This window comes from Aotus nancymaae, unplaced genomic scaffold, assembly GCF_030222135.1.
Source record: "Aotus nancymaae isolate 86718 unplaced genomic scaffold, 86718_ANA_hifiasm-v0.15.2.pri h1tg000022l_1, whole genome shotgun sequence".
Taxonomy (NCBI): Eukaryota; Metazoa; Chordata; class Mammalia; order Primates; family Aotidae; genus Aotus; species Aotus nancymaae.
In genome coordinates this window covers 45,452,109-45,462,172 of record NW_026988435.1, presented here as the reverse complement: position 1 = coordinate 45,462,172, position 10,064 = coordinate 45,452,109, and positions in this window count along the sequence as shown.

The following is a 10,064-nucleotide window of genomic DNA, read 5'->3' as shown; positions in this document are numbered from 1 at the left end:
TAGATTTGCCCCTTCATGGCTGTTTTCTAGGTCTCGTGGGCGTGTTTCGTTGTTTACGTCTTTATGTGTTTGTGTGTGGTTTTTTGTTTGTTTATGTTTTCTTTTTTTTTTAATCTTTTCAGCCACGCTGTGTCTTTTCTGGAGAGTTTAGTCAATTTACCTTCAGTGTTATTACTGATAAGAACTTACTCCTGTGGTTTTCTTATTTGTTTTCTGGTTGTTTTGGGGTCTTCCTTCCTTCCTTCCTTCCTCCCTCCCTCCCTCCCTCCCTCCCTCTCTCCCTCCCTTCCTTCCTTGTCTTCCTTTTAGTGAAGGTGATTTTCTCTGGTGTTATGATTTAATTTCTTACTTTTTATTATTTGTATATTTATTGCCTGTTTTTACATTTTTTTTAGCATGAGGCTTGCAAATACTATTTTGTAATGCATTATCTTAAACTGAGGACAACATTGATTTCATGAACAAACAAGCAAGAAGAGCGCTAATAAAGTCTCTGCATGTTGATTTCACCCCCTGCTTTCCAGCCTTTTGTTGTTTTCATCCGTAGCTTGTCGTACTGTCTGCTTCTTGAAAAGCTGTAGTTACTGTTTTTTATTGGTTCATCCTTTAGTCTTTCTACTTAAAAGTAGTTTACACACCATAATTACAGTGTTACAATATTTTGTGTTTTTCTGTGTACTTACTATTACCAGCGAGTTTCATACCTTCAGAAGATTTCTCATTTCTCATTAATGTCGTTTTCTTAGAAACTTTCTTAAACATTTCTTGTAGGACAAGCCCGGTGAGGAGTGTTCTATAACCTTTTTGTACTTGAATATTGAAATCTTTTCTAGGTTTGGAAAGTTCTTTATTACTGTCTTTTAAATAAACTTCTACCCCTGTGTCTTCCTCTACCTCCTCTTAGATTCATCCCTTTGAGGCTATTTTCTAGTTTTTATAGGCATGCTTCATTATTTAATAATGCCCCTAGGCATTTAATAACGTGTTAAACATTATGTGTTAAATATGGTACATTCATTTTATGGGTTACTATACAGCATTTAAAAGAATGTGAAATCCCTTAGCTTTTGTTTGTCTGGGAAAGTATTTAAGGATATTTTCACCAGATGTATATTCTAGGGTAAAACTTGTTTCTTCTTTAGCACTTCAAATACATCATGCCACTCTCTCCTGGCCTGTAAGGTTTCCACTGAGAAGTCTGCTGCCAGTCATATTGTAGCTCCATTGTATGTCCTTCCTTCCCTCCCTCTCTCCTGCCTTCCACCCTTCTTCCCTCCCTCCCTCCCTTCCATCCTCCCTCCCTCCCTCCCTCCCACCCTCCCTCCCTCCCTCCCTTCCACCCTTCCTCCCTTCCTCCCTTCCTCCCTCCCTCCCTCCTTCCCTTCCACCCTCCCTCCCTCCCTCCCTTCCACCCTTCCTCCCTTCCTCCCTCCCTCCCTCCTTCCCTTCCTCCCTCCCTCCCTCCCTCCCTCCTTCCCTTCCTCCCTCCCTCCCTCCCTCCTTCCCTTCCTCCCTTCCTCCCTTCCTCCCTTCCTCCCTTCCTTCATTCCTGTTGCATAGGCTGGAGTGCAATGGTGCAATCCCGGCTCAGTTCAATCAAGTCTCCTGCCTCAGCCTCCCGAGTAACTGGGATTACAGGCGCACACCACCATGCCCAGCTAATTTTTGTATTTTTAGTAGAGATGGGGTTTCACCATGTTGGTCAGGCTGGTCTTGAACTCTTGACCATGTGATCTGCCTGCCTTGGCCTCCCAGAGTGCTGGGATTACAGGCGTGAACCACCGTGATGACCTATTTGTTTTTTTCTCTTGCTACTTCTGGGATCCGTTCTTTGTCCTTGTCCTATGGGAGCTTGATGATTAAATGCCTTGAGGTAGTCGTCTTTGGGTTAAATCTGCTTGGTGTTCTATCACTTTCTTATGCTTGACTGTTAATGTCTTTCTCTAGGTTTACAATATTCTCATTACTATCTCTTTGAATAAACTTCTACCCCTATCTCTTTCTCTACCTCCTCTTTAAGGCCAGTAACTCTTAGATTTGCCCCTTCGAGGCTATTTTCTAGGTCTTGTAGGTGTGTTTCATTGTTTTTATTCTTTTTTCATCTACTCTGACTGTTTTCAAATAGCCTGCCTTTAAGCTCACTGAAGCTTTCTTCTGCTTGATCAGTTCTGCTATTAAGAAACTCTTAATACATTCTTCATTATTCAATTGCATGTATCAATTTCAGAATTTCTGCTTGATTCTCTTGAGTTATTTCAATCTGTTAAATTTATCTGATAGAATTCTGAATTCCGTCTTCGTGTTTTCTTGAATTTCTTTGAGTTTCCTCCAAACAGCTCTTTTGAATTCTCTGTCTGAAAGGTCACATATCTCTGTTTCTCCAGGGTTGGTCCCGTGTGCCTCATTTAGTTTATTTGGTGAGGTCATGTTGTCCTGGATGGTCCTGATGCCTGTGGATGTTCATTGGTGTCTGGGCGTTGAAGAATTCGGTATTTATTTCAGTCTTTACAGTCTGGGCTTGTTTGTACCCATCCTTCTTGGGGAGGCTTTCTAGTGATTTGAAGGGACTTAAGTGTTTTGATCTAAGCTCTGTCTGTACTGTGGTCGGGGCGGGCGGGGCACCTGAAGCTCAGTGACTGTGTGCTTGTCGCAGACTCATAGAGGCATGGCCCTGGTGGTCTTGGATAAGATCTAGAAGAATTCTCTGGCTTACCAGGCAGAGATTTTGTTCTCTTCCCTTACTTTCTCCCAAACAAATGGAGTCTCTCTCTGTGCTGAGCTGCCTGGAGCTGAGGGTGGGGTGACACAAGCACCCTTGTGGCCACCACCACTGGGACTGTGCTGGGTCACATCTGTAGCTAGCACTGCACTGGATCTCACCCAAGGCCCACTGTAATTACTGCGTTGCTACTGCCTATGTTTACTCAAGGCTGTAGGGCTCTATAATCAGCAGGTGATGAAGCCAGCCAGGCTTATATTTTTCCTTTCAGGGCAGTGAATTCCCCCAGGCCCCAGGTGGGTCCAGAGTTTCCATTTGGAAGCCAGAAATTCGAGTCAAAAACCTCAGAAATTTAGCTGGTGTTCTGTTCTGTTGTGGTTAAGTTGGCACTCAAACCACAAGACAAGTTTCTTCCCACCCTTTCCTCCCACTTCCACAAGCAGAGGAGCCTCTCCCATGGCTACCACCATTACAGGCCCATGGAGGGTCCTGCCTGATTCCCATCAGCGTTCACTGAGGGCCCGGCGGCTCTTGAGTCAGCTTGTGAATGCTGCCAGGCCTGGGACTCTCCCTTCAGGGCACTGGGCACCCCTCTTGCCCAAGGCAGATCCAGAATTGCTGTCCAAGAGACAAGGCCTTGCATCAGGGACCCCAAGAGTCCGCTTGGTGCTCTGCCCCACCGTGGCTGAGATGGAACCGGAAACCAGCGCGTCTCAGCCTCACTCAAGGCCACGTTGTTCTCCCTGGTACCGTTACTAGTTATTCAAGGTCCGAGGGCTCTTCAGACAGTAGTGACGAATCCTGCCAAGACTCAGTCCTTCCCTTCAAGGCAGTAGGTTTCTGTCTGGCCCAGGGTGTGCCTAGAAGTGTCATCCAGGAGCTGGGACTTGGAGTGTGGGCCTCACAACTCTGCCCAGTGCCCTGTCCTCCTGTGGCTGAGCTGGTATGCAAGATGCAAGACGAAGTCCTCTATTCTTCCCTCTCCTCTCCTCAGGCAGAAGGAAGGAGTCCTCTCACTGCTGCAAACTGTGCCGCCTGGGGTTGGAGCAGGGATGGCACAGGCACTCCCTTAGCCACTCTCTCCTCTCAGGCAGAAGGAAGGAATCCTCTCACTGCTGCAAACTGTGCCATCTGGGGTTGGAGCAGGGATGGCACAGGCACTCCCTTAGCCACCCTCTCCTCAGGCAGAAGGAAGGAATCCTCTCACTGCTGCAAACTGTGCCGCCTGGGGTTGGAGCAGGGATGGCACAGGCACTCCCTTAGCCATGCAAGCAGGTGTCTAACTGGGTCACAGCCCCCCCACCCCCCCGAGTCCACTGGTCTGAGTCCAGCACAGCACTAGGTCTTGCCAAGGAGTTGCGGTTCTTGTGGCCTCGACTGCCTTTAAAGTTTATTTAGGCCCCCAGAGAACTTGAGCCTGTGGTGGCAAAGCGTGCCCAAACTCAAGGTCTAGCCACTGGGGTGGGCAGTTTTCCTCTGGCTACAGCTGCTCTAAGTGCTCCCTCCATGGGTGGGCGCCGGCTGAGTTCAGCCCAGTTTCCTTTCCCTTCCCCAACACACAGATTCTTCTGTGTCATGCAGCTGCCGCCAGGGGGCACCGAGGGATGGTGTCAGCAACTCAAGAGTGCCTTTCCTGCCGTCCTTGGTGCCTGTTTCGGTAATAGGATGTTAAAACCAGGTACTGTGATTGCTCACCTGATTTTTGGTTCTTTCTCCAGTGCGAAAGTTGTCATAATCAAAATGGAATTTTTTAGGTCAGGCACTGTGGCTCATGCCTGTCATCCCAGCACTTTGGGAGGCTGAGGCGGGCGGATCACCTGAGGTTTGGAGTTCAAGACCAGCCTGACCAACATGGAGAAACCCTGTCTTTACTAAAAATACAAAATTATCCAGGTGTAGTGGTGCATGCCTGTAATTCCAGCTGCTGGGGAGGCTGAGGCAGAAGAATCGCTTGAACCCTGGAGGTTGTGGTGAGCCAGGATCGTGGCATTGCACTCCAGCCTGGGCAACAAGAGTGAAACTCTGTCTCAAAAAATAAATAAATAAAAATAATAATTAAGGGAATTTTTTCTGTTAAAAAAACAAAAAACATCTTGACAGAGAAGACCAGGAAAAGTGGTTCTCGAGCATAAATGTCTGACTGCAAAGCTATCCCAGAAGAATGCAAAACCTGCAGCCTTGCAGAAAGTCCATTGCAACCTCATACCAAAGGTCCTTCTGTAAGGGCATCTGCCCAGCGACCTCCTGCCCAGTCTTGGACTGGTGCCACCCTTGTTACTGGTTTTTGTAGCCAAGGATAATTATCTCAAGACAACGAAGTGATCCTCCTCCTCTTCCCGCTGTCTTCCTTCACCTCCCCGAGTAGCACAGAGTATACTCGGTGCATGTATTTCCAAGCCCAAGTAGGCTTCATCTCTTAGAAAGCTGCTCTGTTTAGGTTGACAGCATGGATAAAGAGGGACATTACATAAAGATCAAGGGGTCACGTCTGTGGAGTCCTGATAAGGTAAGTAGGCAACAATGAGGAAGGGGTGGGGTGGGGGGAGAACAATTGCTCTGAGATGGTTAATCACAGGCCACCTGCTGGCACAACTGCCTCGCCCAGCATGTGGTCTCTGCAGCGCGACCCTACAGAAGTCCCCTCCAGCCCCTGCCTCTTTGCAGACAGCTCCTTCTCTGCTGTGCTGCTTTTTGCATCCTTGCAACCTATCTTTGTACTTTCTCTAATAAATCTGCCTTTTTTTTTGAGATGGAGTTTCGCTCTGTCCCCCATGTTGGAATGCAGGGGCGCAATCTTGGCTCATGGCAACCTCTACCTCTCAGCAACCTCCGCCTCCCAGGTTCAAGGGACTCTCCTGCCTCAGCCTCCTGAATAGCTGAGTAGCTGGGATTACAGGTGCCTGCCACCATGCCCAGCTAATTTTTCTATATTTAGTAGAGACAGGGTTTCATCATGTTGGTGAGGCTGGACTCAAACTCCTGACCTCAGGTGATCTGCCCACCTTGGCCCCTCAAAGTGCTAGGATTACAGGCGTGAGCCACCACCCTCGGCCAAATCTCTTTCTTTACCTATGACTATTTTGGTAAATTATTTTACTGCCCATGATGCTGGCCCCAGCCAGTTGCACCCATGACGAAGTCTTCATTAGGACATCACAATCCTACGTGTGTATAAACGTAACAACAGAGCTTCAAAATATACACGAAATGGAAAGAACAAAACATTAAAATAAACCCACAAGTAGAGCCCCCTTCCCCTCCCCTCCCCTCCAGTGCCTTCCAGATGATCACTAGAACAAGTAGGCAGACCCCTACCTGGAAATCGGCCTGTCTCACCTCCAAGTTCTTGGTGGGCGACAGTGAGACCACCGTCTAGTCAGTAGTTGGGCTGGGTGTGGGTTTGTTGTTGGGTTAGGAACAAATTTTCAGTGCCGCAACAGAAATAGCACTCGAACATAAATTTTCTCAGCAAGGCAAATGTACTTGTATAGAAGCGTGTGTCTCATGGATGGAGCAATGGTGAGAGCACATCGGACAAAGGAGAGCCGGGGTTTTTAATTCCTAACACAGTTGGCCTTAGCTGCTGTGTTGTTCCCTTATTGGTTGGAGTCAAACTGCAAAGTCTAAGCTAAACACAATTAGCTAATTTGAAGAGCGCGGGGAATAACAGTCTCAGTGGTAGAGCCGTTACAGCAGGGAAGGGGTGATTTCTTGGCGGGCATGCCTGAGCATAGCAGGGCAGGAGGGGCTGATGCATTGGCAGCAAGATAGCTTTAGACAAAGAACAGGGAAATAAGCCTTCAGGACAGACAGTACAAGGAAGTAAAGACTTCTTGGAGAAGTACACCTTGTTTGTAACAAAGTGAAGCTCTTTGAAGAGAAACTGTCTAAACTACTTGTTTTTAACACGTTGTTACAGTCATCTCAGTGCCCCACAATGGAGCTTCAAATTCCTCCCGCTGTGGGAGGCAGCCATCTCATGCCGGGGGTCCTTCTCAGGTTCCTCCCACCCCCACCGGCTTTCAGCAGTCCCTGCAGGTTTGCAGCTCAGAGGGAGAGCCCCTCTCCCAGCATCCTCGCCGTCCTCCCTGGGTGGTGCCTCACGGTGCTTTTTCTGGGAGGTTGGTCTAGGATGGTGGTTTCTTGTTTGCCCCACGTCCGCACCCTTGACCCTTCCTTCAGTGGCAGTAGACTTCTGCCGATGTCCTGGAGGAAGAGAATCTTTCTTCCCTTCCCTCGGCAGATGAGTTTTGCCTTTTCTTCTCCCCTATAATCAATGTATCTTAGCTTATGCGCTTGGACCAAGATGGTGTGAAAGGAAAATAAATGTTGGCCCCCAAATCACTAAACTAAAGGGAAAAGTGCTGGGCACAGTGGCTCACGCCTGTAATCACAGCACTTTGAGAGGCCGAGGTGGGCTGATCACTTGAGGTCAGGAGTTCAAGACCAACATGGTGAAACCCTGTCTCTAAAAATAAAAAAATCAGCCGATGTGGCGGCATGTGCCCGTAGTCCCAGCTACTTGGGAGATTGAGGCAGAGAGAATCGCTTGAACTCGGGAGGCAGAGGTTGCAGTGAGCTGAGTTCATGCCACTGCACTCCAACCTGGGTGACAGAGTGAGACTCCATCTCAAAAATAGCCATCATCATAATGAGAATAAGGGAAAAGTCAAGCTGGGATCTGCTTAGGGCCAACCTGCCTCCCATTCTATTCAAAGTCACCCCTCTGCTCACTGAGATAGACGCATATCTGATGGCCTCCTTTGGAAAGGCTGATCAGAAACAAAAAGAATGCAACTCTCTGACGTATCTGTGACCTGGAAGCCCTCCCTGCTTGGAGTCTTCCTGCCTTTGCTTCAAGTTGCCCCGCCTTTCCAGAGGAACCAATGTACTTATATATATTGGACTGGCGTCTCATGTCTCCCTAAAATGTATAAAACCAAGCTGTGGGCTGGGGGTGGTGGCTTACACCTGTAATCCTAGCACTTCCGGAGGCCAGGGCGGGTGGATCATGGGGTCAGGAGTTCAAGACCAGCCTGGCCAAGATGGTGAAACCCTGTCTCTACTAAAAATACAAAAATTAGCTGGGTGTGGTGGTGGGCGTCTGTAATCCCAGGTGGTTGGGAGGCTGAGGCAGAGAATTTCTTGAACCTGGGAGGCAGAGTTTGTGGTGAGCAGAGACTGCGTCACTGGACTCCAGCTTGGGGGACAAAGCAAGACTCCCCCCCCAACCCATCAAAAAACAAACCCAAAAACCAAGCTGTGCCCGACCACCTTGGGTGCATGTCATCAGGACTTCCTGGGCTGTGTCATGGGCGTGTCCTCAACCTCGGCAAAATAAACCTCCTAAATTAACTGAGTGCAGATGGAGTTTTCCCGCTCTAACCTAGAATCAGTGGCGCTTTGCTTATGCCCTGGGAGCAAGACGGTTTAATGCCCCTTCCTCAGTAGCTTAAGTCTTCTGCTTGTCAAAGTTTCCAGGGAGCAAGTGGGGTCCTACCTGCCCCAGCACCATCCCCTCCCGCACATCCGTGTCACCCACAAGGACTCTCTGTCATCACCTGCCCTGTCCCCGCTCTTTGTTAAAGGCCCATGGTGGAGAGTTTACTGTGATAACCTATGCTGTGTTCGCCTAACTCTCTTTTCCTTAGCGCAGAGCTGGACAGACTCCACGTTCGCTTCTTCGCTTGTCCCCTCCTTTTCCTCCCCCTCCCCTGAGCACATAGCTGGGTTAAGCTGACTCCAAGCAGACCCAGGAATGCTCTTACTGATAAGATACCGAGTCAAGCTATACCAGCTGCACCTGGGGATGCATTTGCTGGCATTGGCCGGCCCTTGGAATGTGCCCACGTCTTTACAGCCGTTCGTCTCCCTGCAGTTGTTTATCCTTTTAACCAGAAGCCCCTACATCCGCCACTGTTTACCTTCCTGCAATAGTTTATCCTTTTAACTTTTTGCTTGTTCTGTTTCTGTAAAATCTGCTTTAGCCAGGCTCCCCCTCCCCTCCTTTAAGCAAGGTATGAAAAAGAACCAGGCCCCTTCTTTGGGGCAGAGAGAATTTTGAGCGTTAGCCGTCTCTTGGTCTCTGGCAAATAAAAAGGACTCCCGATTCAATCTCAGAGTGTGGCGCTTTCTTTCAGCTCCCTCGGATACAACATTACAAGTAAGTGCAAGATCCCCTTCTGTACGGGACCCAGCTCTCCACGTCTGTCACACAAATTGGCCTTTTAAGAATTTTACTGGGGCCGGGCGCGGTGGCTCACACCTGTAATCCCAGCACTTTGGGAGGCTGAGGTGGGTGGTCACGAGGTCAAGAGATGAAGACCATCCTGGTCAACGTGGTGAAACCCCGTCTCTACTAAACATACAAAAAATTAGCTGGGCATGGTGACACATGCCTGTAATCCCAGCTACTCAGGAGGCTGAGGCAGGAGAATTGCCTGAACCCAGGAGGCGGAGGTTGTGGTGAGCCGAGATCGCGCCATTGCACTCCAGCCTGGGTAACAAGAGCGAAACTCCGTCTCAAAAAAAAAAAAAAAAAAAAAAAAAAAAATTTTACTGAATCTTTCTTCTCCATCCATAGGGTGGCCACTCTTTCTTCTGTACTCTCTGATAAGATTCTCTGTTAGATTGAAATTTAGTCAAGCTTCTGAACCTTCTCTTAGGACCATCTGTGCACCTCCTTGTAAAGTCCAGCTTTAGAGGTCTAAGATTGTTACCAGATGGAGAATTAAAAAAAAAAAGTCCAGCTTTAGCAAAGAACCCCCTAAGTCAGTTTATTTATTTATTTTTACTTTTTGAGATGGAGTCTCCCTCTGTCACCCAGGTTGGAGTGTAGTGGCACAATTTTGGCTCGCTTCAACCTCTGCCTCCTGGGTTCAAGTGATTCTCCTGCCTCAGCCTCCCAAGTAGCTGGGATTACAGGCGCATGCCACCATGCCCAGCTAATTTTTGTATTTTTAGTAGAGACAGAGTTTTACCGTATTGGCCAGGCTGGTCTTGAACTCCTGATCTCAAGTGATCTGCCCTTCTTGGCCTCCCAAGTGCTGTGATTACGGGCACGAGCCACCCGCCCCAGCCCTAAGTCAGTTTAGCAAGAGCCTCTCCATCCCCCATGTCTGGGTCAGTTCTTCGTCTCTAGGTGACGTCTAATCACCCTGTGCTCTCTTTGTCAAGAATGCTGTTAGGTCACTTTAGCAAGAATCTCCTAACTGCTGATGTTTCCTCGTGTAATTTTCCATCCACTGACCCCCACTCCCCTTGCTCCTTGGTGAGCAATTCCCACTTGCCTGAGCCAGATTCTTTTTTTTTTTTATAAGCAGAATCTCCAGCCCAGGCTGGAGTG